This window comes from Aotus nancymaae, unplaced genomic scaffold, assembly GCF_030222135.1.
Source record: "Aotus nancymaae isolate 86718 unplaced genomic scaffold, 86718_ANA_hifiasm-v0.15.2.pri h1tg000131l, whole genome shotgun sequence".
NCBI lineage: Eukaryota > Metazoa > Chordata > Mammalia > Primates > Aotidae > Aotus > Aotus nancymaae.
In genome coordinates this window covers 10,898,866-10,926,396 of record NW_026988546.1, presented here as the reverse complement: position 1 = coordinate 10,926,396, position 27,531 = coordinate 10,898,866, and the positions used below count along the sequence as shown (strand labels likewise).

The window sequence follows — 27,531 nt, the reverse complement described above, 5'->3', positions numbered from 1 at the left end:
ACAGGTCCAGGCCCCGGCAGGGAGGAGGCTGGCCTGAGCCTACATCTCTCTCCTGGCTGCCTGGCTTTCAGAAGCATTCTTTAAACATTTTTTTTCCTAGTGCTTCAGCACGTCTTTGTGCTGAGAGGAGCTGTGTCATGCTGGAATTCTTTTCACAACAAACTAAAGAACCCAGCTGTGGTGCTGGATGCAGCCTGAGAACCTGCAGGCTTTCTGTATGCAGTTATTTACCAAGGGGAGCAGTGAAGCTGCTGAGGTGGGTTTACTTGCGTGAATCCTCAGCAGGATTTGCAATGCTGGCAGGGCCAGGGTGGGGGACTGTGGGCATCCACCCCCTTGTTGGGGTGGGGTGGGGTGGGGCTGGATGGAAATGCAAAGGCACTTAGAGATCGCAGAGTGCAAAAGGGTCGCAGAACTTATCTTCCCTTTCTCCCATTTTATAGATGAGGAAATGTAGTCAAGAAATTGAGTAGTGTGATTTTGCAAGAAAAAGTGTGGATTGCTCCAAATAACTAGCGCCTGTTAGCAGTGACAAGTTTATCATCCATTTGGCCCTGGCTAAAGGCACAACTTATGCAGTTACCAAATGACAACTTGCAGGGTTATTGCTACGAGAGCACACTTCCTTCATCCCTACTCATGGAAAGAACAAAGCATCACTACCTAATGAAAATACGCTTGCTTATTGTTTTGGCATGGGAATCCCTTTCTTGTAACTCTTCTGCGTGGTCAGCTTGTTTACGATGCCCCGAGGAGCTGGTGAAGATCCGAGGATTGGCTTTGGAGGGTCCTGGCAGTGCTACTATATTCTTATTATGAATAAAAATTTTAAACCCAAGCTGATAAACATATTTTTTTTTCACACTGAATTCATCAGGAATACATTAACATTTTCTAAAAGGTAAAGACAGAAAAAATGAAAGAATTGAAAGGAGAACATTAGGATGTATTTGGCCACTAGGATCTCTGTTTCCATCAGCTCCTGTGCCTGAGCCAGAACTTTACCCCATCTAACTAATGCACAGGGAATTAGCCTATGGAATAATGATGATTCCTGATGAACAGAATAAGAGCTTGTTCCCGTGTATTCACAGAGCCATTCATCCTAAGAAAGAAATCTGGAGTGAAAGCGCACAGCATATTTTGCATAGGTTCTGTAAAAGGATCCAGGCAAAACAGGCTTTGCAACATTAGTTATGATCATATATGGAAAAAGCAGTTACTTTCTGGGGTGACATATGGCTGAATTGGTACAATGCCCGGGAATCTCAATGTCCCCCTTAGAAGGGTGAGCCCTGGCTTCATCCTTCACCCACATCATCAGTGGGACAAACTGCACAGGCAGCTCGGGGACAGATCACCGGTAAAGAAAATCACATCCACCTGTGCTGAAACCAAAGCTGCTGCGGGGCTCTGGCAGTTGGCAAGTGCCAACGTCCCCTTCTGTGATCATAACTTTTTCTAAAGCAGGAAAATTGTGAATGGAGCCCAAGCCCATCTGCTTAAGATTCAGGCATGGTGACATTCCGTAGTAAACAACAACAGCGACAATGCTGACAAAAACACAACAACGCATTTATTGTAAGGGTCATTTGACCCTTAGATGTTGAAAATGTAACCTTGCCCTGATACTATTCTGTTACTGGTAAACCTGTTTCTAACATAACTAACACAGCCAAGCCAATAAATTGAGACTTCTTGTGGAAGAGATGGGGAATGTGATCACTTGAATGCGTGATATGCATTCATCCACTCATTCATTTTGCTGACCATTTATTAGTTAGATTAACTCTCCTGAGTACAGCTCTGTGTTAAGCACTGAGGACTCAAGATGATTCTTATCTTCAAGTCATCCACCCTGGGGAGAAAAAAAGATGTACAACTAAGCTGCAGAGGGACACATGCTTTAGTTATGGGGACACCTGGAAGGGAACGAGAAACTTCTTGCAGTTGGCCTTGGGAAGCTGGGGAGGACTTGAAACTTGTAAGTGGCCCTAGGAGCCACTGGAGGTGGGAGGGGCCAGTGCCCTTAGGCCCCAGCCTGCCTGCCTGAGGATCGGGGCTGGGCTACTGCCTTACTGTCTACAAATGATGGAGCCCTTCCAGTCTCAGCTTCCTCATAAGTAAAATGCAGACAGCAATGCCTCCTTCCAGTGACATCATGAGGATTCAATGGGAATTTTTATGAAAGCGCTTAGCAGGGTTTTTGGTGAGTGCTCAGAATGTGACAGTTTGGTGAAGCCAGGGCTCACCCTTCTAAGGGGAATGGAAGCCTGGGCTGAGAACAGGGACCGTGGAGAGTCACAAATGGTCTTCAGCCATGGGAAGGCCCTGCTAGATTTACTCTTTACAAAGAACACTTTGTGACATCTTGGTATATGGATTAGAAGAAAGGTCAGAAACTAGTGAGCTGTGGGCCGCATGTTCAGCAGGGGGGATACTGAGGCAGTGCACAGACGCAGTTGCCAGGGTGACCTGGAGCTGGGAAGAAGGAGAGGAGTGGATTGGAGATGTGTTTGGAAAGTATTAATAGGACAGGCAGGGGTGAGGGGAGAGAATAAGAGAGAGAGAAGGGGCCAGATTTTGATGAGGAGGTGATGGCAATGGCAGTGCCTGAGAAGAGCAATAAAGCCAGGAGCCGGCTGTGGGAAAAGGGAGTGGCTTCTTTCAGAAGAGGAGCCGCCTCCCTAGCAGTAAGCAAATGCATTAGGAACGTTCTTCCTCCCGATCCAGAGAGGAACTGCTGAGATGATTCCTGCCTCCCGACTCCCGACACCAGCTGTTCTCTAGATCCTCTGTGCAGCGCTTTTCCTGTGCCATGTGCCCAGATCTGAGCGAGGCTTGGGAAGATGTGAACAGGCTGCAATATCTGTCCCCAGAACAGGAGAGTAAGAATATATGCTGTGGGGCTGAGCTGAGTCCAGGGAGTGCTAGAGTTTAGTAGTCTTGCTGTGCCGCTCCTGGGCATTTCAGGCTGTGCCACCGCCGGGCCTGCCTGTTCCGTAAGGTGGCTGAGGAAGGGAGCCAGAAACGCTGCTGCAGGGCTGGCTGCAGGTAGTGGCAGGAAGCAGGCAGAGGCTCTGTGGCTGCTTCTCTCCCCTGGAGGCCCTCTTCCCTCTGCTTCCAACCCCACTGCTGTGGGACAGTTGCATCTTGGGGCTCTCTGTGGCTCCCCAATCAGTGCCCTGGGGTGAGCATATGCGACCCATCCTCTTTCTCCGTCTAGGACAATCAGGCATTCATCAGTACTTGGTGAGCACCTCCTAGTACCAAGCTCGGTCCTGGTCACAGGAGAGCACTCATATCCATACAGATGTGGGCCCTGCCTTCACTGTGAAGGCCGGAGAGGAGCTCACAACCTGATCCTTTCCCCCAGCTGTGGCTTAAGGGGTTTCATCTCTTGCCAGAGCCCTTCCAGGCAGGCAGCAGGTCCTAGTTTGTAAACAAGGGGCTCCTCCTCCATTTCGGAGCCTCGGCTGCCCTGCCTCCTGGTAATCCGGTATTCTGGTAGTGCCTCTCTGGGCCCTGGCTTAAAAGGCTGAGAGCAGCTGTGTTCTGGAGACCAGCTCCAGGTTCTCCTGCAGAGAGCAGGCTCCAGGGACAGGCAAAGGGTGTGGCTTCAGAGAAGAGCGAGGATCTTGCCATGTCTTTTACAGGTTGGTGCAGACTTTTTAGCAGTGTTAAACCCCTGATCGCCGCCATCAGTGGTGAGATTTTAGCAGATGCTCCCTCAGTACTTTGCAATCAACCTTCACTGAGCACTTTGTGCGGGGGTGGGGCCTGGTCTGGGGGCTGTCAAGTGCTTTATCTTATCTAGGCCTTACCCCTAGATCCTGGAAAGGCAGAGAGAATTTGGAACATCTGTGCTATAAGCATGGAAAACTGGGACTCAGGTAAAAAGGGTGGTTCCTGGTTGCACAGCTGATCGTGCATGGGTGTGGTTTTTACCCTAATATTTGGATTCTGAGTACATAACATGTTATACTCTGATCCATGCTCTCTTCCTGAGTTCTTGAGTTTTAATGATTTCATTTTCCACTCTTTTTAGGGGCTTTGGCAAAGGAGTATGAGTTTTGGGATACTCAAGGAAGAGATACCAGGTAGAGAAAGGAACAGGGCTGAGTTCATGGACTCTCTCTAAATTGAATGAACTTGATCTTACATTCAGGTGGGTTATGGCATGTGTCAGGATTATCTTTCTCTATAACAGTGATGAGCAACATGCAGTCATCAAGCTGTAGGAATGCAAACATTGATCTAGTAAGTTCAGGACAAAAACCTCAGTTCAGGTGGTGGAGCCCTTTGAACACAGCCTCCTTCATTCAAGTTTGAGCAGTAGCTGTCTCTCCAGCCAGAGCTGACCCTGCCAGACTGGGGCTGAGGAATCATCTACCAGCCCAGGATGGACAGAAGCTGACCCAGAGAGATGGCATCTAAGACCACGTGCATGCAGCTAATGCCCCAGATTGGGGTTGAGAGAGACACATAGTCCTCTATCCTTTCCACTCATATCCTCAGGAAAGAATCTAGCAGGACGTTCATTTTTCACTATTTTGTGAGTAGTTAGTGGAGGAGGCAATGCCACCAAGAAAGCATTTTGCTACCCTTCCTTCCTGTGTACTAAAAACATTCTGCATATGCGCATTTTACATATAACTCCTAAAAATACGTACTCCATAAACATTTTTGTTTTTCCTCAATTTTACTTTATGCAAAAAAGACATCACACTTTTGCCAAGAGTGGTGGCTCATGCCTATAATCCTAGCACTTTAGGAGGCTGAGGTGGGTGGATCACGAGGTCAGGAGTTTGAGACCAGCCTGGCTAACATGATGAAACCCCATCTCTACTAAAAATACAAAAATTAGCTGGGTGCGGTGGTGGGCACCTGTAATCCCAGCTGTTCAAGAGGCTGAGGTGGGAGAATTGCTTGAACCCGGGAGGCGGAAGTTGCAGTGAGCTGAGATTGCGCCACTGCACTCCAGCCTGGGCAATAGAGTGAGACTGTCTCAAAAACAAACAAACAAAAAGATATCATATTTTAAATTCTTAGCAATGAGAGTGAGACACCTGAGATGGTTCTGGTGGAAGATGTAGGTTGTACTGTACTTGGTTTCCAGAAGGTCAGGCCTCTCTGTGTCTATGGGCTAGGAATTGGTAGGCACTCATTCCACCAGAAAGACACCAGCAACAGGGAAGGGATGGTCAATGGAGACAAGCTAGACCAGATTTGTCTACAGTTCTGTCCTCAAGATGGGCAGAGCACTTATTGTGCCCAGTAAGTTCTATTTCAGATACTATGTTACCTCTGAGGTTATACCCCTGGAAATATTCTTTTTTTAAAATTTAATTTTCATGAATACATCATAATCGTACATATTTATGGGGTACATGTGATATTTTGATACAAGCATACAATGTGTAATGATCAAATCATAGTAATTGGGATATCCATCACCTTCAGCATTTATCATTTCCTTGTCTTAGGAAGATTTCAATTCTACTCTTCTAGTTGTTTTGAAATATGCAATAAATTATTGTTAACTGTAGTCACCCTATTGTGCTACGGAACACCAGATCTAATTTCTTCTATCTAATTTTGTTTTTGTACCCTTTAACCAACCATTTTTAATTCCTCCTTCCCCTCTGCCCTTCCCAGCCTCAGTCTCTGGTAACTGTCATCTATTCTCTACCTCCATGAGGTCACCTATATAGCTCCCACATATGAATGAGAACATGTGATATTTGTCTTTCTTTTTTTAATGTTTTTGAGATGGAGTCTTGCTCTGTCTCCCAAGCTGGAGTGTGGTGATGTGATCTCGGCTTAGTGCAACCTTTGGAAATATTCTTATAGTACAAACTATTGCCACCTTCTGCCACAGCTGACGCCTGTAGGATAATTATTCCAGTTTCCGAGGAAAGCGAAACGATGACCAGAGGCACGCAGATATTGTTCTCATTGTGGCTTTCAGTCAGGTAACAACAGGGATATTGAGGGGAAACAGGAAGTACATTCCAAAGGCAAATTGGTGGCAACGCTTGCTCATGAGGCCCGCACTGCTGCACTGGCCTTTTCTCCGGTCAGATTTTGAGGGGTTGCCACCTCAGAGTTGGTCCTGAGAGCCAGGAGTTTCTGGAGGTGCATCCTTTCTGGCATGAAGACCCTGATGGGTCCGGCAGGCTTTCCCACAGCAGAAATGTTACTGAGAGGTCCCACTCATGGGGTCAGTCAAGGAAGTTCCTCCAGGTGGAACCAGTGCTTGCTCCTCTGTATAGGCAGACACTAAGTCTAAGTTTAGCTGGGGGTCACTGCTCAGATGGACACTGTGGCCTTCCTTAGCACGTGGGCTGTTGGGGCTCGGGGTGAACTTGCTGGTCACCTAAGATGAGATATGTAGTACTTTGGCCTTTGAATGACTTATTTCTACAACTTAAGAGATTTCTCATATGTGGGGAAAAATTGTAACTTAGACCAAGGACTTGCAAACTTTATTATTAGTACCTCTGCAGGTTTTTAATCCCTTTGGGGACAGGGACCATGCCCTTCGATCTGTGAATTTCATGCAGCACCTACTAGTGACCAAAACTTGTAGGAGTCTTCACCCTAATAGGCACTTTTTCACCCTCTTTAACGTCACCACAAACCTAGGAGGGATGTATGGTTCTTACCATGTTTGCCCTGTAACTGAAAAATTGATTCTGAGCATATGACTTGCTTATGATCCCATGCTGGCAAGTGTCTGGGCTGGCCTTTGGGCTTCGTGCACTCAATCTACCCTTCCACCCATGTGGAAATCCAGGAGGTCTTGGGGAGGATTTGTGGGATGAGATAACCTGGGAAATTTTCTCCTGGCATTCATCTTAGGCTGAATCTAGGGAAGTGGCACAGCTCTCCAGGGAAGGACGGGCCCGTCCCTCTAGGCAACCTCTACAAATGTCCTCACAACCCTCATTGCCGGGAACGCTTTTTTTGCTGTTAAACTTAAATCCTTCTCACACAATGTTAAGCTGTAAGCTTCTCACTGCCTATTAGATAAGAATGAAGTTGGTTACAATGCTTTGTGTGTAAATCTACAGTTCTTTGAGAAGTCACACACACACACACACACACACACACACACACACACACACACACACACCAATTCCTCTACATGCCTTCCTTGTAATATAGTAAAAAGCTCCGAGTTCTGACTTTAGGATTATTTTCTTTTGTTTGGAAAACATTCCCGAAATCAAATCTAAGTTAGCTTTCGATTTCTCAAAATTAATATTTTTCTAGCTGATACGATTTCTGTATGTATATTTTATAGCAGAAATAAATTACAGAGTTTTAAAAGCCCTGACCCATATACTCTTAAAATTATGCACTAGACAAACTTCCTAAAGAAATACATACCACCTGTAATAAATACTTGGAAAAAAAAGTGTCTATGAACCTAAGAGTTAGGTGATATTGTCTCCCTGAATTGTAAGGCATTAAGAAACAGGATTTTGAATCTGGAACAATGTGTGCCTCATAGCAATTTGTTCTACACAAGAGGAAAAGCTGCAGCGCTTGGCTCTGTTCTACTTTTATTTCCATTGTGGATTACTTTTGTGTGTTTTAATGAGATCCTATTCAGAAAGTAGCCAGAGCTGTGCAAGTCAACAGTTGATTTCCGGTTGGCCAAAATCTGAAGTAATGGGCATGGGAGCAGGAGGGTGAAGAGAGGGAGGCGGGATGGGAGCAGAACCCCCTAGGACCACACAGAGCTTCCCCTGCCTCCTTTCAGCTGCCCTTGCTCCTGTCCTCGGCTCTGGCCTGCAGGGTCACGACCTCCTGCAAGATAAGACTTCTAGGGGAGGGATTCCTGATTTTTTTCTGCTAGAGAAGGTAAGAAAGTTAAGCAAGGGAGAGGAGAAAGGGAGATGAGAGGAATGGAGAGGAAGGAAATGGACAGGAGGCGGGGAGCAGCTGTCAGGAGGGAGAAGAAGCAGAAAACACCATTTCCACCTCCAGGCTGCTAAAAACCTCCTCCATAGATTTAGCCCCTGAAGGAGCTGGCAGTGTGGCACCCACCCCTCTCAGCCCCCTCGCCCCCTCCCAAGGCACTGAGGTGGTGACGAGGAGCACAAATAGCCCCACTCCCTCCCTCCATGCCCATCCTCAGGGCACCTAGTGAGGACCTCCTGAGCCTGCTCTCCAGCGGGGCAGTACCCGCCTTGCCTCCTCCTCCAACCTCCACAGGCCTCAGCAAGTCCCTTCTCCCACAGCAGACACCCCGGCCCACTCCTTCTCACCAGCTGCCTCTCCTGCCACCTCTGCCTGGAACCCTGTGCTTTTGCTGCCCAGCCGTGTTGTCAGTTTCCCCACACAAATCAAGGAGTGCGCAGGTTGCTTCCTAAGTCTGGGATGACAAACACACCGATCACTAAACCAGCTCACTCCAGTGCCAGGCGTGGGCTCAGCCCTTGACATGCACGACCCTACCAGGTGGGCACCAAAGTTATCTCTGTTTTCCAGAGCTTACACCGAAGCTTGGAGAGACTAGCCGATTTAAGGGGAGGTTGGCTGGCCTGTGCAGCAAGGTGTAATAAACAAGGAAAGGAACACACAGAAAGAATGAATATACATCTAACACCTACTAAGTACCAGGCTATGCTAGGCATGAGCATTCCTTCCGGATCTAAGATGCTGTGATTTGAATACCAAGCTGTCATATTTTTCTAAAACAGAGATTTTTTTTTATCACTGTTTAGTGAGAAGAGAGACATTTCATCTTCCGCAGACTTTATTTTTTTTGCTATTTAAGCCACGGCATTTTCTGGTTTGATAAGGTAAAGGGAGTCTCTCTCCCTGCCCCTTTTCCTATTGTCAATCTTCTTTTTTGTTCCTTTGCTTGCAGCTGTTCTCTGCCTTTGAGTCACACAGAACCACTTGCAGGAAGAACTCCAGAGAATTTGGGAAGAAAGGAGAGAGAGGGCAGACAAAAGGTGCATTTTTTTTTAAGAAGCAAGAAAACATAAGGAAAATTAAAGATGTTCTCAAGTGTGTCGGCCGCTGCCTGACGCAGGTATTTCTTTAGATGGCTTTGCTTCCCCTCCCTCATGCCTAGCCAGTTCTTCATCATTTTTTAACATCTCTTTGGGGACAGGGACATGAAAGTGAACCGCAGGTCAAAGGCAGGAATTATGGGTTCTGGGGCTCTTTGTCGGATGGCCTCACTGCTCTTTTGTGCCCACGCCTTCCCGGGAGCTGGCACGGTGTCTCAGCGCTCCAGCCATATCAGCCTCTCCTGGATGACAGCATCACACCTTCCTCCATCCCATTTACATTTCAAACTGCCACCTGCCTGCTCTTGATTAATTATTTAGTAACCCTGGCCACTTGTGAGCCTTTCGGAGCTCATATTTCACGTCAAAGGTCCAATCCCTTTTTATCCAAATCTTCCCTGCATCCATGTGTAGTTTCCTGCATGAAATGCTATGGTATTCCTTTTGCAGCCTCAACACCCAAGGTACTGGCCTCCCTTCTTTGTGACATTCAGCCACCAGGCGTTCACAAGACCACAGTCTACCTGCCTGGTTCCTTTCCTATCTAATTCTGACTTTGGTCAATCTATCATTATTATTATTATTTTAAGACAGCATCTCACTCTGTTGCCCAGGCTAGAGTGCAGTGACATGATCGTCGCTCACTACAACCTTGAACTCCGAGGTTCACAGGAGCCTCCTATCTCAGCCTCCTGAGTAGCTGGGACTACAGGTGCATGCTACTGCACCCTACTTAACTCTATTTTAAAATAAGCAAATAAAGCAATCTGGAAGGTACAGCCACAGGCTCTCTTCTGTCTTTCCTTATTGATGGAATCTGTGTGAAGGAGTGGGAGAGATATGGGCTTTAGAATTCAAGAGCGTTTCAGTGTCTCTCTGGCCCTGGCATTTCTTTGCTGTGTGAGATACTGGGTAAATTGCATACTATGAGCCTTACTTTCTTATCTCTACAATGGGTATGGAAATACAGAGTGTAAGGTTTGTTCTTGCCGAGTTTAAAACGAAGAAACTGAGGCCAGCACAAGAAGATCCAATGCGAAGGGTTTATTCAGGCTCCCTGGTGAGGTTCTGCGGTCCGACAGGAGGGGCCGGAGAAGTTGCACGGACTCCTCTCAGACATGGTGTTTTATAGGGAGTGGAGGCGTTTGACTGGTTATGCCCAAGGTGAGTGGGGCCCGGATGGGACAAAATGGTAGGCAGGGAGTGGGGCCCAGATGGGACAAAATGCTATCGGGTAGGTCCTGGTGGGGCTTTTCTCCGGGCTCCCGGTGAGGGGGGTGCATCTGAGCTCCCAGCGAGGGAGGGGGGGTGTCCGAGCTCCCGGCAAAGGGAGGGGGTGTCCATGCTCCCAGCGAGGCAACCGGCCTTACACAGAGGTGCTAAGAGGGATTGATGAAGTACTAGCAAGAACAATACATACTGAGTTCTGACCATGAGAATTTAATGACTCTCAAACAGTGCAAGTCAGATAGCCTGCACAGGATCAGTTGTCAAGAACAGTTAGAATGGCCGGGCATGGTGGCTCATGTCTGCTATCCCAGCACTTTGGGAAGCTGAGATGGGTGGATCACTTGAGGCCAGGAGTTTGAGACGAGCCTGACCAAAATGGCGAAACCCCATAAAAAATACAAAAATTAGTTGGGCATGGTGGTAGGCACCTATATTCCCACCAACTCAGGAAGCTGAGGCAGGAGAATCACTTGAACTCAGGAAGCAGAGGTTGCAGTGAGCTGAGATTGTGCCACTGCACTCCAGCCTGGGCTACAGAGTGAGGGTCTGTCTTAAAAAAAAAAAAAAAAACAAGTAGTTTATACCATGACACCTTTACCCTATGTAAGATTCTTACCAATTCTGATGTGACAAGGTATGAAAATTCAATGGTAAATGATAACTTTCCAATTTGTATCTTTTGAAACTTGGAATTCTACTTCTTATACTAATTAGTTGTGTGACTTTAGAAAATGTATTTCATTTTTCTGGGCCTCAGTTTCATCATCTGCAAAATGGTCCCCACTAAACCTACCTCTAAAAAGTGTGAAAAAAATCAAAGAGCTAAGGAAGGTTAACACCCAGCACATAATAAGTATTCAATAAATGGTCTTGCTCTTTTCACATCATGGTTATTTAACGTCTGTTCATAGATAAGCTTTTATCAATTCTCAATGAAAGCAGCAAAGGAAGGTTCATATTTTTCCATTTTGTTACCAAAAATACTATTAGATTTTAAAGAAAACAGAGCACATCTTTCACCACATGAGAATAAGGAATATACTCTTTTTTGGCAAGCAAAAAAAAAAAAAAAAAAGCCATAAACACAACTGACATTAATTCTCTGTGCATGTTGCATCTTGCCTCCCTGTTTTACAGTTTTCAGAAACCAAGCGTCCATCTGTCTCTAGAGACCTATTCTAGGTTCTAGAAAAGAAAACACCCTCTAGATCTGGTAGCGCTTTTGATTTGGCTGACTTAAAGCCCCTAGCGTGATTCCTTCTGCTGGTGCGTGCGTGAGGCCAGGATGCTGATTTATGGCTGCTTCTGCTCTGCAGGTTAACCCCGTCGCAGGTCACTCTGCTCTGTTAATTGCATCCTAACCTTCCTCGGGTCTTCGGCAGCGAAATCGCAGCAGAGGAGATGGTGCAGCTTGGTGCGCATTGCTCATTTGTGCCCACGTGGAAAGAACTGCCAGGATGCCCAGGACACAGGCTCCCTGGCTTCTGCAGTGCTTGTGCAGTCCTGAATCAGCACGAGAGCTGTGGATCTGCGTCTCCTGGCTTCATGGCTGACTGCGTCTCCAAGGAGGGACCTGTGCTGGAGAACGCTCATGTTAACTTGCTTCTTCAGTCTAGGCCTTTCTTGGCCCCCTTGGTTACTCATTCTGGATGATAGACCTCTTATTTCAGTTCAAATGTCTCACGGAAGAGGCATTGAAGAAAAGAGTGGATGCCCGTGTTTGTTGGCAGTAGGTAGCATTTACCACTCCGGCTGTAGTAAAAGGAAAAAAGGAGAAATTGCATAGATTCTCCATCTTTAAGGAAAAAGCAGTTAAATCACCTAAGTCAGATTCTCGAGTACTTGCTGGGCCCTCGGAGGGGCGGGCGAGGTGAAGTGTGAGGCCCCAGGTCTCTGTCTTGTATGGGGCTGGCATTGCCTGCTGGGGACTTCAAGCAGAGGCTGTGCCAGGGAAGGCAGCGTGCAGGGAGAAACCCAGAGCCTCTTGCCAGCCTCCCCTCCCAGCCACCATCTATGCAGTTGTCCCAGCTTCCTGGCTGTCCTGAGGCCAGGCAAGAGGGAGCAGGGCTCCAGCTACAGAAGTCATAGGAGGCGACTCTCAGAGCCTTGATTTCCTCCATTGGAAATACTGAGAACAGTATCCTCCAGGCCTACTTTCCAAAAGCTGTTATGAAGATTACCTAGACTCATACCTGTGAAGGCTGGTGAAAGAATAAAGCAACCTAAACACACGAGGTGTTAAAAATATCCGTTCCAACTAAATAACAGATCAGTACGAATCCCAGGCCTGCCCGACAGAGGCAGTCACAGTGGAGGGGTGGGGGCCCCCGGCCCTTACCACGTGACCTCCCATCAGTCAGGAAGACGATGACATGCCACAGTGCCGAGCACCACCTGGCTGGGATCACTTCTCGTGCCTTCCTTTCTCATTCTCCAGCCTGAGTCGGTAGCACAATCCAGAGAGCCAGCAGGCGGTCTCTCCCGGTCCACGGAGGCAGAGGAGCTGTCTGAACGTGCAGAGCAGCCCCTGCCAACCCGGCCCAGTATCAAGAGCTGCCCTGCACCCGGTGATCTCTGCAAATCACTGCTCACCCAGAAGGAAAACCAATTTACGTTGGGTGAGTAACAGAATGCCAAGTTCGTGTTAGGAGATGATTCTTTTGGATGAAGGGAGGCCAGAATCCTTTTCAAATAATATTTTCTTTGTATATGTTTCCACTGCGGACTAAGGTGTTCCTTAGGCCAGCTCTAGGCAAAATTGAGAAGCTCCGTTTCTGCTCCCTCCATCCCCGTTTTTTGAAAAATAGATCTGTGAAAACTGTTACAATATCCAGGCAAGATGGGCAATAGTAGAACTGACATTCAATCTTCATTTTGAAGAGCAGTTAAATGGGAGTGAGATTATAACACTGTTAAAATAAGATTAATGTTATAATAAATGCTAGCATCCCAGAACAATTGAATAGATATATAATGAACAGCCAAGGCTGGTAAGTGGAAATGTCATCAACGGTCACATAGGTAGAGTAAGTTACTACCTTTGAGGATTGAGTTGGACTGTGCATAAAATGAGAGATCCAGAATAACTGTGGCTTCGGCAAGATAGAGGTTTATTTCTTTCTTACATAAAAATCTGGACACCCTCCTCCCCTCTTTTCTCTGTCTCCTCTGGAGTGAGGGCGACTTTGCTTATCTGACACACTGGACACTGGGGTGTCTGGCCTCCATTGCTCACTGCTTCTTCTTTCTTCTGGTTCCACATGGGCTTCCATTCCCCAGGATACATCTAGGTCCAAGATGACTGCTGTAGCGCTGCCCATCACGCCTGCATTCCTGCTAGCAAGAAAGAGGAATGAGGAAGACGTGGCAAAGGGCAGACACCTGCTGTCTCTTAAAGAAGGTTCCCAGAAGCTACAGCACACACTTTCACTTATGTCCCATGGGCTGGGCCTCGGTCGAGGGCCATACCTAGCTGTCTCTACACTGTCAGCCAGTGCCTGCAAAAAACAAGTACTGTAGAAGAAGTGGGGAACACACTGGGCAGCACTGATGATCTCTGCCATTTGTCTGTTTTCCAGATTTCTGGGAAGTGCCTCTGCCTTCCCCGGCCTTTTCACATCTCCCAGTTCACTTGGCTGATGCCTGCATTTCTCAGTTGTTGTTAAGTCTCTCACTAAGACAAAGTGAACTTTCTCATGTTGAGAGACCGTCTTGCTCCAGGTCACTTGGAGGGTTCCCGGTGCTGATTTGTTCATTTCTCAATATTTCCCCAGCCCAGCTGGGCTGGTTTCTAGGTGATTCACCTCCAAGATAGCTTTTTTCTTTTTTTTTCTGTTGTCCACACTCTCAGAGGGCATTCAGGTAGTCAAGCAGACAACATTCTCCAAGGCTCACTGTATGCTGGCTCTGAAACTCAGTTTTATATTCTTTTTCTCACTTAGTCTCCAGCACAGCGCTAAGAGATGATTGCTCTTCCTAGAAATTAGGATCAAAGTTGTGGTCCACACCCGTGTGACCACATGCCCTATCCCTGCTGCCAGTCATTATGCCGCACTACTTCTCCTGTATCCTGTATGATCTCTGTCGCCACCCCGACCTGATAGGTTAGGGAAGAAGGTGAGTAAGTATCCATGATAGGCTAGATGCAGTGCTGAGTCCTGGGGAGAAGGCACATTTCTCCAGGTCCTAGTTCTCAAGGTGTGTGTGTAGAGCAGAGGGGAGGGGAGCTGGAGGAAGCGAAACACAATTCCCATATGATATAAGGCCAACTGGGATGTCCCCTAAGAGGCGAAAGTAGGTTTCTTTCACTGCAGGTGTTCAGCAGATGTAAGGTTGAGATATCTGAAGGGCAGCAAGAAACGAGTCTACCCAGCTACCCCTCCTTTCCTGTGGCTTGCCTGGAGGGCTTCACCAGTCCACGCCCAGTCGAGTTAAGTTCCTTACTGTGTGAGCCAGGGGTCAGCTGCGCCCCTGACCTAGAGGATCTAGTCAAATTTGACTGGAATTCTCATTCCATGGCCTTGGCAGAACTCAGAATCCTTCCTGCAGTTTCTTTTCCTTAATGCTTTCTTCCTTCAGCCTCCCTTCACCTCAGTGCCTGAATGTCACCTTCCTAGTCCACGCCATTATTTTCATGGAAGGTCATTCTCAAGCCTGCTCTCAGTTTAGCAGCTTTATCGGAGAATCATTCTCCAAGATAGGACCCCCTCCTAGGAATCCCCCTAGTCTTTGATTAGAAAAGGCCCACCCTTTTTGCCTTTTTTCTCCCTCCTCTGGGATAACTTCAGCTATATGTCTAACACATGATTCCTCAACATTTGTGATTTTTATGCCCAACCAATTTATGAAAGTATTTTCCTCACCAAAATCTGATTCCTCATGCTGTAAGAGATCCTGGAGAATTAACTCTTTTCCCCTTGTTACTCTTGATGTTTTGGTGACTGTATTTATTGGTGCAGCAGAAGTTAATCTAAATCTCCAGGTCAAAAACCAATGCCATGATCTGTTGAAAGTGGTGATGAGAAATCCTGGTCCCTCATGTGGGCCTGGGAGACAGGACCTTGGGATTATGGTGAGGTCACTGGGAGGTCCTAAAGCAATGGGACTGGCTACTTGTCAGATGTGGCAGTTGCTAACAATTGTGAAGATGGTGGTATTGAAAACGCCGCTCCACAGAGTACAAGTTGGGCCATTGATGGAAGCCCTAGAGATATCTAGTGCTTACCACATCCGGGTATTCATTCCTGAGCACATGGGGAGACTCAAGTTGCCTTGAAAGTAGTTCAAGATCATCTAACCAGCACTGCCCAGTGGACTTTGAGTAAAGAGGCATATCATTTGTGTTCTGAGGCAGTTAAGAGTCTCCCATGCTCTCTCTTCCCCTGGGAGCCTGGTGTTGAAATGATAGCAGCGCAGAATGGAAAGACCTTCGATCTCTAAGACACCAGTTGGAGGAGAGCCCTGCTGACCTGCACCAGACTTTGCATGAGCAAGATACAAGCTTCTATGAGGCTGAACCCCTGCTACTTTGGCCTTTATTTGTTACTGTAGCATAGCATAATGTATCCCAGCAAACACAGATCATATGGAAATTTATATGGTTTTATGCAGCTCTGCCACTGGAGTATTTCTGGATATTTTGTAGCTTCTAAAGTTTTGCTGGTCAGAGGATGTTTTGGAAGAAGTAAGATGATTTTTTTCTTTTGTATTCTTCATTTATTTCTGTTGTTTTTTTCTTAAGTGGTCATCATTTCAAAGAGACTAGGTAATAAGGTGACAGGTACTGAAATAGAAAGACCCACGGACTAAATTGGAGAGAAGCATTTGGTAGGAAGGTTTGCAAAAAACCCCTCAAGCCTCTGCTTGCCTAATTGATATGCTGTTCTGGAACAATTCAGCCTGACACAGGTGCTCCCGCAGGTTAGTTAAAAGGAGAGTGCAGTGCAGAATCCATATGCTACCATTCCGCCTTTCAAAGCAGTGGAGAATCTGAGGCTCTGTCTCCATTAGTAATCACCAGACATAACAATGAAACACATATCACACCAGGCTCAAAAATCCCTGGAAGATACTCGGTGTCCATTCTGTTCTACTGTGAATCTGTTCTTAATATTGGCAAAATGGGACTAGCGGTTGGAGAAGAAGGAGAAGGGAAGGGAAAGAAACCCCCAATAAGATTCGGATAGCAGAGAATTAACATCATATTCTACTCTTGGAAGCTTAAAGAGTGCCGACAGAGTGCCTAAGAAAGCATAAAGTGAATATTTATTGATCTTATGGTGACCATGAGTTAAGAGAGTAAACATATCAGTTATCATTGGAGATTCTGGTCATTAAGAGAGGTGGTTAGTATCATCTAATGCAGCTCACCGCCTGGCACACACATGGCGAGATCTGGGGCAGCTAAGCCTGCATATGTTGTGTGTAGTTTAATCCTCTGTTCCGTATTCTCTGATCCAGTTCCTGCAGGCGTGGACATTCCAGTCACAGAACAGCAGCTCTACATCATGGAGGCTCCTGAAGAACCCAAACTACCCATGAAAATGCAAGTGAAAAGTCCTGCTCTGGTGTATTACTGGCACTGCTTCTAGAAAACCCCTTTATTAGAAGGCAGCATGAAACCAGAGTTGGGATATAAGGGGATGTCCTTTGTTAAAAGAAAACCTCTTTCTAATACTCCTAACCAAAGAGCCAGAGGTCCTGTCTAACTAAATGCCACCTTTCTCTGATTCTTGGGGCTTCGTCTTCAAAGACCAAGAGGATCCTCCTTCATCTGAAACCTCTCAGAAAGGGAAAGGTTGGTCACGACTTGTTCCCTCAACAAGGAGCTTCAGGCACCGCCAACTGTGTTCAGTAACCCATCTCTGACAGGTGAATAAATGAGGGCTCCCAGAACCATTATGCCAGTTTCCATGTTGCTGGTTTGCCAATGTTTACTTCTCTTATTGGTAAAGGAGAGAATAAGCAAAGAAATCTTTCCTTTCCTTTCCAGGATGCTCTTCAGGAAGATTCCTGCTAGCTTATCTCAGAAGAACAGCAGCCTGTGCATGAGCCTGTTCCCCTTGAGAATTTCCTCTTCCTTCGGCAGTGTCTTGAAATGGCCACATTTTCCATTTCTGTGACTTCCTATCAGCTTTTCAAATGCTCCACTACAAACTAAAGTTATTCTGGCATTGACAATGTGATCTCAGGATTTCCACAACTGGCTTTCCTCAAGATGAATATTGGGATGAGTTTGGCAGCAGACCGTGTGATAAGGAGCGATGGCATGGGAGTCAGGAAGTGTTGTGAACCCTATAGGGCAAGTGACATCACCTCTCTCAACCTCATTGTCATCAGCTGTAAGTGAGAGAGTGAATGAAGGATGCTTCCAACTGTCAAATCCTGTAAGTCAAGAGGAACTGTGCTCCAGAGTAGAACATGTATGTTGGCAAAAAGGTATTTATACATCCTTCACCATACCATTGTAGGTGAGTCTGAAAGAATTTTGAATTCACCTAGCAATTGCATTATCTGGATTTCATATGAAAAACAAATTTTCAAGAAGTTAACCACAAGGCTTGCACACTGGCTGGCTTCCAGCCTTCGCCTCACAGAGTAGATTAACTAATCCAGACAATTACTGTCAAGCAAATGAACAGGTTGGGAATTCTTAGAGGATTTTTTTTTTTGTGCAGCTTATATAGTTAATTTGAGAGACCTCAAATGGAATTGTTTTCATGAATAATTTGAGTAACTATTCTATTTATCTAGTGCTGGTTGGGTAAAAAATTTATAAAAAATATGAAAGTTGGGTCAACTGACCAATTTGAAGGATAAACATAATTCTAGCTTCTTTTGCTTTCTTTTCTCCCTAGGACCATAGCAATTAGAAGAATTGCATCATGAGTTTGAGCAAATAAGTCACCCAATCTCAAACCAAAACTAATTGAAAAGCAAATCATCACAACACTCCCACCTCAAACAGAGGGTTATTGGGAAGCGGTGTGTGTACATAGCACATCTTATAAAATGAAATAAGCAGGATATAAACTTTCTGAAAACAAAATCCCTCAATTAGGACCTTCTCCATGTGTGTGTCATTACCTTGATAAAATTGAGACTTGACCAGTGGCTCAATAAATTTGGAGAAAATAGAAACAATTAGGTTCTCACTTCAGATTCATAATTTTTAAATTTTCTTTTATATTTCAGATTTATGGTCTTAGTGCAGGCTAGGTATTGCATTTTGACAATGAAATCTGAAACAACTACAATTTTAGATTTTGTAAATTCTTCCGGACCGTAGCAATGGCTTAGTTTAAACTATGATTACTGTCTCATTGGTCAAACTGTTTGGACAGAAAGTACATTTTATTGAGAGGTCAGTTCCAAAAGGCATGTTTTGAAGATCTTTTTCAAATGTTCAAATTATGGATGGCTTAGTTTATACCCTTTACCCTAAAATGAAAATTCTGGCATTCTCATTAGCCTTCTCACAAAGCAAGTCTTTAAAGCTTCCCCAACACATGTGAAAACCAAATTTTATGAGGATTCAAGACCAGCCAGGAAACTTTAGCAAAGACTAGATTTCAGAACAGCAGATCTTTAGTTGTGCAAAGGACATTGCTAAACTTCTGGGTTGGAAGGTATCCTGATATACCTAATTCTATTTATGAAACTGCATATGTGCTTTGAAACTCCGTTTAGATCCAGCTCTTTCAGCTAGAGATGGAAACCATATGTGTGTCTAAGGCCCTTATGTTTTGCCTTGGAGAGTCTTAGATTTTGTTTTGATTTCCAGTTTGGCATCATTTTCAGATTTGGAGGCATCCTGGGTATGTCCTTGACCCTCTGTGTCATGCAGAAACATTTTCGTTAGCCATTATTACTCTTCTTAGATGAGTCCCATGGCCATATGCTCAGAAAGGTGTTGTGCCTTTCATTCTCAAAAAGTTGTTCTAAGTAAAACAGAGATCCGAAGAAAATATGTGGAACATTCAGGCTCACAATCTTGTACATAGGTAAAATAGTTTTTTGTTTATTGTTTATTTGAATTAATCAGGTCTTCTTTTCCCCTTTACTCCTTATTTCTCTTATGGAAACTGGACTAAAGTTTCTGCTGCACCGTGAACCCAAGAACTGTGAACACATCCCAGTGGGCAGACAGCTGGCTGCCTACCAAATCTATCTTCCCATTCTTTCAACGTAATGGTCTAGCCCAATATGTGACCTCTCAGTTGGAGACTATGTTTCAAGAGCCCCTTGCTGGCGAGTGTCTGAGTTCCTTCCAATGGAATGTGAGCAGAAGGGATGGGAGACGTTTCTAGGCCCAGCGTCTGACACAACCTTCCCTGTGGTTGGTGCTGAACTGCAGAGCAGCTGAGGACCGACTGGCTTTGAGCATGCAGGTGCAGGACTACTGTATGAGAGATGAAAAAAACTTCTTTGTCCTTGAAATGAACTTTTCATCTAAAATTGTATGTAAACCTTGGGGTTCATGCATAAGAATTAAAGAGAAAGAAGAAAAGAAATGAATCCCTTTTTGTTTCCTTGCATGGAACAGAGACATGGAGGAGTTTGGTGTCTTAGTAAGTAGTGTAAGCAGTTGGGTTTGGCTGAAGTGCATGTGTGTGTGAGTGTGTGTGTGTGTGTGTGTGTATGTGTTGGGGGCTGGGACCCAGGATGAGGGGTTGTGGAGTACAGGAGGCCTCTTGTTTTTGTTTTGAGATGGAGTCTTACTCTGTCACCCAGGCTGGAGTGCAGTGGCACTATCTTGGCTCACTGCAACCTCCGCCTCCTGGGTTCAAGTGATTCTGCTGCCTCAGCCTCCTGAGTAGCTGGGATTACAGGTGTGCACCACTATGCCTGGCTAATTTTTATATTTTTAATAGAGACGGGGTTCCACTATGTTGGTCAGGCTGGTCTTGAACTCCTGACCTCATGTTCCACCTGCCTCAACCTCTCAAAGTGCTAGGATTAGAGGTGTGAGCCACCATGCCCAGTCTCTTTTTTTAATTTTAATTTTTTTTGAGACAGGGTCTCATTCTGTCACCCTGGTTGGAGCGCAGTGTTTTGATCATAGCTCACTGCAGCCTCAACCTCCCTGACTCAAGCAATCTTCCTACCTCAACCTCCTGAGTAGCTGGGATCACAAGTGTGTACCACCATGCCTAGCTAAAGAAAGAAAGGAGAGAGAGAAAGAAAGAGAGAGAGAGAAAGAAAGAAAGAGAGAAAAAGAGAAAGAGAGAGAAAGGAAGAAAAGAAGAAAGGAAGAAAGAAAGAGAAAGAAAGGAAGAAAGGAAGGAAAGAAAGAAAAAGAAGAAAGAAAGAGAGAGACATGCAGACATGGCAGAAGATGTGACAGGGACACTGTGAGGATTTTACGAAAGACTGATTAAAGTGAATAGCCTGGTGCCACATGCAGTGTCTACAACCCAATTGCCCTGTGCCTCTGAGTTCTGGTTTCTGCTGGTACGTATCCACCAAGTCCTGCCATCCTTTTAGTGCATGAGTCATTTCCATTCACATCAAGGACTTTATTTTCCCACACAGGCTCTGCTGAGGCAAAGGGGGTGGGGTGGGAACAGATCGTGAGGAGGACAGGCATTGTCGTCTGAGAAGCATATTCTAGGTGAGATGACTGCAGGTTTCCAGGTGGGGAAGGCTTCTCTCTTCCATCAGAGAGCAGGGCATTGCTTGTGCCAGTACAGAGCGCTTAGCGGATCTGACGTTCAAGATTCTCAGACTCAGCTCATTCACCAGCCTCCCTGGCCTCTGCAAGGTCTCAGGGACCTATGCTTTCCTATGCGTGCCCTGATTTCCACATAGCAGGCCCGTCCTGCCTGTGCACGCAGTCTTCTATGCACTTCTGCCTCTCTTCATAAGACCTTGACCATGATTTTGAGTCCACACTGAGGTGAGAGTTGACTCATCTGAGCCTGTCATTTTCTTTTTTATTAACTTCCTCATATTCAAATGTATTTTATCTTTTAAGTTGATAGAATTTTCAGGATAATTTTACATTTACAGGAAAAATAAAAGTACAGAGAGTTCCACGTACACCTCCCTTCACCCCCATGCACAGTTCTTTTATTATTAATGTCTTGCATTGGGGGAGTACATTCGTTACAACTGAATGAGCCAATATTGATACATTGTTAGGAACTGAAGTCCATACTTTACATCAGGGTTCAAGGTTGATGTTGCTCATTTTATGGGTGTGATACCTGCAGAATGAATGACATGTGTCGTTTCCTTTTTAATGATTGTCACTAACCTGATGCTTCACCATCACCTGTCCCCCATCCTAATCAGTCACAGACAAGAGTCATGGGGACTGCCTGTACAAACTCACTGACCACAGCAGTGGCATCTTTATGGCCATCTGATTGATTGGTCAGTGACCCAGCTCTAGTATTTTATTCTGAGCATACTCTTTCCAGGGATATCCTTTTACCAATCACTTTAGTCTCATAGGGCTGCCATTCAAAATATCACAGACTGGGTGGCTTTAACAACAGGCATGTACTTCTGACCGTTCTGGAGGCTGGAGATCCAAGACCAAGGAGCTGCCAGGGTTGATGGGTTTCTTGGTTTCCTGTGACAGCTGCCTTCTCACTGTGCCCTCATATGAACTCTTCTTTGTGTGCCTGTATGTGGGAGGGGGGAGAGAGAGAGAGAGAGGAGTTCACCCTCTGAGGTCTCTTTTTATAAGAACACCAATCCTATCAGATTGGGGGTCCCACCCCTATGCCCTCATTTCACCTTAATTACCCCGTAAAGGCCCCATCTCTATATGCAGTCACATTGAAGGTTAAGACTTTAATACCTGAATTTTGGGGTGACATATTCAATCCATAATGCCAACTACCCTAGCTTAGATCCCCTGAAAGCAGAGGATGAGACAAAGGTTAACATGTGAGTAGTTTATGGGAATGAGATCTTAGGGCACAGAAGGGAAGAGCTGGGAGGGAGAAGCCTGGAGGGCAGGAGGGACTAACTGAGGTGACCACCGTGCATGGCTGGGCTGCTTGCTGCCCGGGACCTGAAGACACATGCCTCAGAACTGTGCATCTATCGTCTTGGATGGGCACTACCTTTGCACTTCCCAGTTGCACATGTGGGAGTGGTGAGCAGGATTCTGTGGGTTCACATGTGACACCAGGGAATCCCTGGGGCAGGAGGTAAGAAGTGCAAGGAGCAGTCATGAAGCAGAGCCTGTCATGAAGGGCTGCACCCGTGCAGAAATGCTTGCAGCTGTGGTTGGAACAAGACAGGAGGTTGGGAGGATTGGAAGTAGGAATGCACAGAGGGTTGGTGTGCAACTCATTTTGCGCTTTACACTAAATGAATGTGTGCAAAACACTCAGAACACTGCTGGTATGTGTGACGGCTAAAGATCCGTCAACTGTGACAGTGATGATGATGATAATGATATTATTATTATATGGAGCAAAAAGAATCAAGCAGCCATCAACATACTCATCTACAAGATTGAGTATGCGTATCGCTCTCTTAGGAAGATGCCATGTATTATAGATGGGCCCCTGATGTCCCCTCCTATCAGCCAGTTTTTGGCAGCCTCTAGTTTGAACCTGGCCCCTGTGCAGTTCAGACTTTTGAAACACGTGGCTTTGCCTGAGTCAGGTGAATGGCACTGTGCCGTTTGGCTATTGCTCCTTCTACAGTCTCCAGCCTTGCCAGCTACTTCTTGGGTTCACCCTGGAAGGTGACATCCCCTAGGCAGCCTTGACATTTGGCGTGGAGAAGTTGCTAGTGACCTAGAAGAGTTAGAAAGTTCCGTGGTCTAGAGTAGCTAGCATTTGGTGCTAACGAGTATGGTTGGGTTGAAATGGAAAGGGTCAAACCAATCCTCTTCCCTCAACTTGTATCTAGACCACATTCTTGTGGAACTGAACTTGTGAGGAGGGACTAGCAGGGCTGTGGTCCGCCTCCAGGGATGCGGGTTACCTATGTGAGAGGTCGTCCCTGCACTGTGCTCTAGAAGGCGCCATTCATGCTGGACTCCAGGTGAATGGGGGTCCTGTAGGCATGTGTGGTGGCCTTGGTCTGGTGTCTGGGGCTCTGCCCCTTGGCCAGGTCACAGCACTCGCAGCCTTGCTCTCAGAACTTGGCAGCACCGCCTCTTGTCTGCTGACATTCTTTCCAAGCTATTCACACTGATAGCCAAACACCTTCTTCTTGACACGGTTTATTACCAGCGTTTGTAAAACCAGACCTGGGGAAAGAATTAGGACTGGGGAAACATGAGTGGTCTTAATATAGTCAATCTTTAGCCTGTTCTATTATAAAATCAGAACAGCAAGATATCCTCAGGAGCAACTTCCTCCAACTCCCCAGTGTGTGTCTTTTGAGCATGTGAATTCTGGTATATTCCTCCACAGCACATTCGCTTCAACCAAGTAAACACCAAGCGTGCAAAGCCATGTTGTCACCAATAAGAAGTGAAGTTTTCATTGAGTCTGTTGATCTTGACTTAACAACATGTAAAAGACAACTTATTATGCCTGTAATCCCAGCACTTTGGGAGGCTGAGGCAGGCGGATCACGAGGTCAAGAGATTGAGACCATCCTGACCATAGTGAAATCCCATCTGTACTAAAAATACAAAAATTAGCCGGGCATGGTGGCACACGCCTGTGGTCCCAGCTACTCGGGAGGCTGAGGCGGAAGAATCACTTGAACCCAGGAGGCAGAGGTTGCAGTGAGCAGAGATTTTGCCACTGCACTCCAGCCTGGTAACAGAGCAAGACTCTGTCTCAAAAAAAAAAAAAAGACAACTTATTCAATGAATATTTTAAATAATGTTTTCTAATATTCCAAGTATTTTAAACATTTAAAACTATTCCTGTTATTAACCTATACTAGTTGATAGCTTTTTTGTTAACTTTACTGAGAAATAAAAGCACATGTTTAACCACTAAATAAATTAGGATTACATTGAGGTTTAAGGACTGCATACAAATTACGAAGACTTTGAATGTATGTGTTCACAATATGTTCTTAAATGTAAGATAGTTTGATTCTTGATCATATCCGTTCTCCATCACCTCCACAGAATTCCTTTTTGCAATAAGCGAGTATTTAAACAGTTGCCAGAATAATAGGTATCTTCTGCCTATTTCACCAAAATACAATTTTGTCTGTTAAAGAAAACAAAGAAATACATTCGTCAGCCATAATGAGTTTTAAAGACATTCTACACATGCGGGTGTGCCTCGAATTAAGAAAACCAGACATTTAAATAGTTGACCTTACAGAGCACATAAATTAGAGGGTAATTACTTAAATGTTCTTCAGTTTGTGAAAGGATTTACAACAGGGTTCCTCTAAATAGCTAACTCTCTAGTGAATTTAAATTGCTAGTGTGCGTGTCTTAAAATTAATTCATTTTTTTTAAACATGCCTGTTGCATAACACAAGGTGTGTTAGAATTAAGAAACACTGGTGGGTTTTCCCCTTTGTTAAGCAAGTCTTTAGGTTACGTTCGAACTCATATTTACCAAGCCTTTTTTTGGGAGGAAGAATTAGTCAGCAAAAAACGCTGAGCTCATGTTTGCGCTGTCTCCTTTTCCTGTCTGGAATAAGAGGCTGGGTCACTAGGGATGTCCTGGTGGTGTGAGCTTCCTTGGGTCTCCACTAGGGAGTGGGGCTGAGGGGAAGTCGAATGTACTGTGGAGCCAATGGCTGCCCTGGGCGAGCCTTTCTGTCTTGGAGTGGGAGTAGTGAAGGTGGGTGTAGCGGGTGGGGATGGGAATGATTCCCATGGTGAAGACTATCAAAGATCATGGAATGGGAGAAACCACTGACATCATTGGAATCCAGCTCTGTGACCCTGGGTAAGGATTTAAACCCATTCTAGCCTTAATTGTACCATTAGGCGTGGAAATTCGGCCAATGACAAGGAACTGCATTCTCAATGTCTCCACCTATCATTGACCCCCGTTCCCTCTAAAAGACTAATCTCATGAATATTATTCCAAAGAAGGTTGACCTTTTGAAGAAACAGAAAAGTATCATGGTTGCTATCTCATGGGTGGCTTTTCTTTCTGCCTCTGCCACAGTTTGTTGCTCTAGAGGCTGTGTGCCCTGATTTTGCTCTTAGTGTAGTCAACTGGACAAGTTCTGCAATTTTGAACAAAAAGCATATCTCAGGATTGGGTCCCAGTATCTTTATTTCCAAACCTTATTCTGCTACTAATTCCCAATCCAAAGTGAAGTGTTCATCATTCATTTATTCCACAAATATTTACATGTCTTCTACTTTATGTCAGTTACTGGTATTGTCACTGGGGATATCAATAAGACAGATAAAATGTCAACTCTAGTTGGGGAGATAAGCAATGGTAAATAAAACAAGTAGATATATAATTATTCTTGGTGAAATTTTAAAAATAAGGAAAATGTATTATGTTTTTTATACACTAATGTAAAAAATTAGTTTTAATGTAAAAAATTGCCCTATGCCAGCATTGTATCTTTCTTAGTATTTTAGAATCAAAATTTAATTTATATTTATTTATAATTGTTCTATCAGATGATGACTAAAAAATTAGCACAGTTAAAAGTTGGTGTGGTAGCTGGGCTCCAAGATTATCTCCAGTGATCTCTTCATGGTGGTATTTGCATGACAGTATAGGGTTGGTACCAGGGCTGGTCTGTGTGAACAACAGAATGTAGCAGAAGTGATTACAGTCAGTGCTGAGACTGGTTTCTGAAAGTCACTATTTTCTATTGCAGTTGCTCTCTCTTGGATCACTGGATCTGGGAGAAATAAGCTGCCATTTTGTGTGCAGTCCTACAGTGAAGTTCACATAGTGAAGAACAGCTAGAGAAGAAACAAGGGTCACTGCCAACAGCTGTGTGGGTGAGCATGGGAAACAATCTCTCCAGCTCCAGTCAAACCTTCAGATGATACAGCCTCAGCTGACATCTCAGCTGCAACTTTACGAGGCATCCTGAGTCAGAGCCACCCAGCTGGGCCACTCCTGAATTCCTGACCTATGCAATAATAGATGTTTATGTTTTAAGCCACTAAGGTTTGGGGCAGTTTGTTATGCAGCAATAGATTGCTAAGAGTTAGCAACTCGTATTACCTGCAAATAATGAAAACCCAGAAATATAGCAACCACCATCCTATATGAAAATAAATTCTCTTGACAAAGGAATCTGGGCAAAAAACAAATTATACTTATTTGTACTATCAATTATTCTGTGTATTCTGTCCCTTGCACTTGTCAATGTTACTACTGTTTGGACATACCACACACACTTATGCATCAACTGTAACTTTAGTGTGGTTGCTTCCCTGGGCTGACGTATCCTCCTATCTCCATTACCTTTATCCAGATTCTATTCCTTCTTTTAAGTCACATTATAATGCATTTAATAGCAGTTACTGGGTTGCCAACTAATATGTTTTTTCAAAGGTAATTTTCCTAGAGAATCTGAGAGGTAGAAGAAAGACTATTTTATGCCTGTTTTTTTATTAATGCTCCCCTCTTTCACTCTTAGACGTGTCCAGCTTTGGAAAAGTCTATGGCCATCCTAGCTAAAAGTAAAATTCCCTTCAATTTATTATAGGTTGTCTCATTTTGCAGATTTTTAGGGTAGGGACTAGAGTCCATTTTTGAAAGTGAGTGATAAGATAACTAAACTTGTCTACATCTCCTCTATGTAGTAATATTTCCTTTCTGATGCCTGTGTGGAGAGAGAGAAGGCTCCCTTGGCCCATGGGTTCCTAAGCAAAAATTAGCATTAGAGCTCAGAGTGGTAGCTGGTTGCCTAGCACTGCCCCAACAGTATTAACCACAGCCATGATCATTAATGAGCTCCTTTGCTCCCTGAAGTGCCGAGGGAGATGCTATGAGAATGGTTCTTCTCTTGTAGCTTAGAGGCTGAAGCAGGTGTCTTTGAAGGCACCTCCAGCTTCCACAGTAAGCTCTGAGAGACAGGTTCAACTGTAGAAACTATTATCAGCAAGTGTGTCCTGCAAGGTCTGCCCTTGGACAACCTGGCAGTGGGCAGACTCTCATCAGGTGGTCAGACCTGGACCTTTCCGTGAAATTAGGATGGTTCTGATTTCAGCCATGACAGCCAAGAAAGATTCCCCTCACACTTAGGTTTTATGGCATGGAAAATTAGGCTGCTACTGGAGAGGCAGTGAAGACAGGGAAAAATAGCCCAGGATTTGAAGTGGGACCCATCTGGATTTCAGTTCTTCTGACTGTAGCCGTTACTGGTTATAGACCTTGGCCAAACTGCTTCA

General features: G+C 45.1%; 1 long non-coding RNA gene and 1 other non-coding gene across 9 annotated transcripts in view; one reads left to right on the top strand and one right to left on the bottom strand.

The window, feature by feature from the left end:
* The window catches only part of LOC105730369 (uncharacterized), a 120,896-nt gene extending 93,830 nt beyond the window's left edge, over window positions 1-27,066 (top strand). For 6 of the 8 annotated variants that reach the window (XR_010340710.1, XR_010340712.1, XR_001110470.3 and 3 more), the window contains 8 exons: window positions 4,049-4,168; window positions 8,885-9,052; window positions 11,579-12,880; window positions 16,722-17,132; window positions 17,254-17,731; window positions 19,357-19,831; window positions 20,280-20,714; window positions 26,004-27,066. This is a non-coding gene — a long non-coding RNA (uncharacterized LOC105730369). Of the gene's footprint in view, window positions 1-443; window positions 2,406-4,048; window positions 4,169-8,884; window positions 9,053-11,578; window positions 12,881-16,721; window positions 17,133-17,253; window positions 17,732-19,356; window positions 19,832-20,279; window positions 20,715-26,003 lie in introns of all 8 variants that reach the window. The other 2 variants (XR_010340713.1, XR_010340714.1) reach the window with 2 other exon arrangements.
* Window positions 23,453-23,579, bottom strand: LOC135272826 (small nucleolar RNA SNORA72). Its single transcript, XR_010340785.1, has one exon. It is a non-coding gene; the product is annotated as a small nucleolar RNA SNORA72 (small nucleolar RNA).
* Window positions 27,067-27,531: the final 465 nt, after the last annotated feature.